Source organism: Pinus tabuliformis, chromosome Q, assembly GCF_031772625.1.
Source record: "Pinus tabuliformis cultivar Carrire ecotype Pingquan chromosome Q, CPIR1, whole genome shotgun sequence".
NCBI classification, from domain to species: Eukaryota; Viridiplantae; Streptophyta; class Pinopsida; order Pinales; family Pinaceae; genus Pinus; species Pinus tabuliformis.
The window spans coordinates 1149917700-1149921097 of NC_142296.1; positions in this window are offsets into that span (position 1 = coordinate 1149917700).

Sequence of the window (3398 nt, forward strand, 5' to 3'; positions counted from 1 at the left end):
TATTTGATACATTGTTTCAAAATGTGTTTATAAAAACAAAACTACCAATGGTAAAGGAAAACAAGCAAATGGAAAATGAAAGGTCCAATAAGTTAGAATGTGTACCAAATATTTTAATTTCTATTATGAGCATGTTTTTAAAATATATATCTTCATTTTTTTTCTTTTATTTTTAAAATTAAATTTCTAATATTTATAATTTTCAAATTACATCCTTAGTACATCAAGATTTATAACAAACCTATATAAGTGGGACTTTGGCCACAAGCCAATTTCTAAAGCTAGCCTAAATTGACAAAGTCAATCCATTAACAACAACTTTGATCTTGGAACCCAACATTGATCACAATTGTTTTCTAAGTTCCCTTTTTTTGCTTTTGTACATCGATCCATTCTAAGGCGTTTTTTGGATCCATTGTTGACGAAACAATAACTACATTTCCTTGAGAAAGTTCTATTTCTAGTGGTTCTTTAGTGTTGAATGCTTCTTTATCACTATCTAAATGATTTGATTCATGGAAGTGCTTATGCCCTCTCATAGGCGAGGCTAGGAGTATAGTTGAGTTTCACTCTAACCTATTTGTGGCGAGAGCTCCAACATCAAGGGAATGAGACGGGTGTTGCTTGTGGTTGCGTTGAGGCAGAGGCCTTATATTGTCTGAGGATGTTTTTTATTGTTACTTATTGTCTTGCGTAGGAATAGATGGTTGTTTATACTCCTTTGAAGTTTTAGGATATTGCCATCATTGAGTATCTTTCATGTCCATCAAGGGTTGAGAGGGACCTTAAGAAGAAAGGAAAACATTATGGAGATGACCAAGCTAGAGCAGATCCCACAACAGAAGGTTGTGTTCTCATAGTGTGGAAACTATAAATAAATATCTCCCCTTCATTTCAGAAGGATTTTGGCATGTAATCCCTTACTAAGGTAGATTTCAATGCATATAAACATAAAGATTACAATACCCTTGCTAACCTGTGTGAGTCGATCTTAGTAAATCCATCTAGGGCATTACCAACATCGGTCAGATATCTGGGGTGTAGTAGATGAAGAGGCAAATTGGGGAGCCAAACCAAAATAGGAGTGGCCAAAGCTGGAGTAGTTAGGGGGTTAAAATCTTGAAACCATGGTTGAAATAAAATCTTAGATCACCCCAAAATTGTGGTCCAAGATCAAAGACCCTTTGTCAATCCTCTAAATTATTAAAATATATTATAGAGAAGCATTATGAGTAAGAGAACATATCTGAATTCTGGGACTAGGTTCGAGACACCTAGTATTGAAGCATAGGTGTTGTAGGCCCAAAACCATTTAATTGACAAATAATATCATGCTCCATATAGTCAACACTAAGAAAGTCAAATTGGTCATTTGGCACTTTAATAGATGGGATATTTTCTACCTGGTCCATAATGAATGTTGGCCCTAAGATATCTTTCATAGGATTAGGCAAGATCATTGGCTTTAGGGATTCTTTAAAATATTTAGTCTGAGTGGTAGAGGCCTCACCCCTTCCTTTAGCTCCACTTCACAATATTGTAACTATAAGTATTGATGTGTCCTTGACTACGCTGTGATCACTGAGTTTCTTTCTGTCTTGAAGTTTTATTCCCTCATAAAGGAGATGCATAAAGAGAGAGGGAACTCTAGTCCATTCATGAATCCAAACTGTAAGGGAATAAACCAGATTCATGGCATTCACCTGCAAATAGAAGGTTCCCTAAGAGAGGGGCCTCACAAATATAAAAAAGTCGATAGATCTGAATCAATGAACACAAATTGGGGGAGTGGATGAAACAAAATATGTATAGTTTCCAAAAAATATCTCCCACTCGAGAATTGACGGGAGAGACAACCTACACAAGATTGTTTGAGAGAGGGCCTTCATCCGCGACATCAACGACTACCCTAGCGATAAAGGAAGAATCATAAGTCACAACTAAAGAATGAATAATTCCCTTGACAACTATGACAAAGTGAATGACAAATATCAACTTGACAATGTTTACTAGACGATGAGCGTTAGCTATAGTAGTGACGATAACTATTGTAACAAAAATTTCCTTCACATCGCATAATCCCCAAAGGGATCCAATGACCATTCTTAAACCCTAACCACAACTCCATCCCTTATTTCCATGGATTGCATCGTCTGATTGGTCAAACCTAAGTCTAGTTGTGAAAGAGAATGATACTCATAATTGATCTTCAAATAATCCCTATTGAAGCCAACAAGAAACACACTCTAGCTTTGCTGCTACTAATGGCAGGGATTATTTTGCACTAAGTGCATCATCTCAACCATCGTGTACTATCCAAATTATCATGATCATGATCATTATCATTATCATTACCATTACTATTCATGGAAATGCTTTAACTATAATATATATATAATATATATATATATATATATATATATATATATATTCGATTTATTAGGAAACAAATAACCAACTTCTCAAAATACATAAGATATTTACCAATTCCAGTTAATTAATATTATATTATAGGTGTATAATTTTTTTATTATATTAAAAATATATTGGTATTTTATTAATTACAAAATTATAATAAATAAATAAAATTGAATAGAATAGATTTGATGAAATCCATTTAATAAAAGTAAGCTTTTTAAAACAAGAAATAGGTTGGCATCCGAATATCATCTACTAGGATTTTAGGGTTTGCAGAGTTCCAATAGCTTTATGCCTTCTCCCGCCAATGGAGAAACTCCCCAGGCTTACTCGCAGCAAGTCTCACAAGCTACTCTTCGAAAAATCACTACCAAATCGCTTGCAGAGGCTCAACAATGGCGGATACAAGAGGAAGGCAGATTTTCTCACCCTTAGCGAAAGAAAGAAGAGAACCCACCGAAATGGCACCGAACCCCTCACGAACAGGTGCCCTTCTTCTCCCGCAGAAAGCACGAAGAAGCTATCGGATGAGAATGCCCATTTGGAGAACGGAACGCCTGATTTGCCATCACTATTCTCGGATCTGGAGATTATGGTGGCACTGCCTCTGACTCCGCCTTCATGTTCGTTGTTAGAAAATTATATATTATGGAGCAATGGAACACATAAAATATTGCAGAATATAAACACAGAAAACGCACAAAACAAGAGAGACACAGATATATGTGGTTCACCCAGTTTGGGTTACGTCCACCCCGAAAAGCCAGTCCTTCCTTTCTATTATCTAGCAAAATGAAGAGACACAACCTACAGCAAATCCATTGTAATATCCTCTATTTTCTCTCACAGTCTCACCTCTCTCTTTCTCGCTCACACAGAATACACATCTATATCTCAGCCTCAAATACAATGCCTCATACAAAGAGAGGGGGTTGCCTTCTAGGGCAAAAAACCCTAAACTAAGCATAAGTTCTACCATC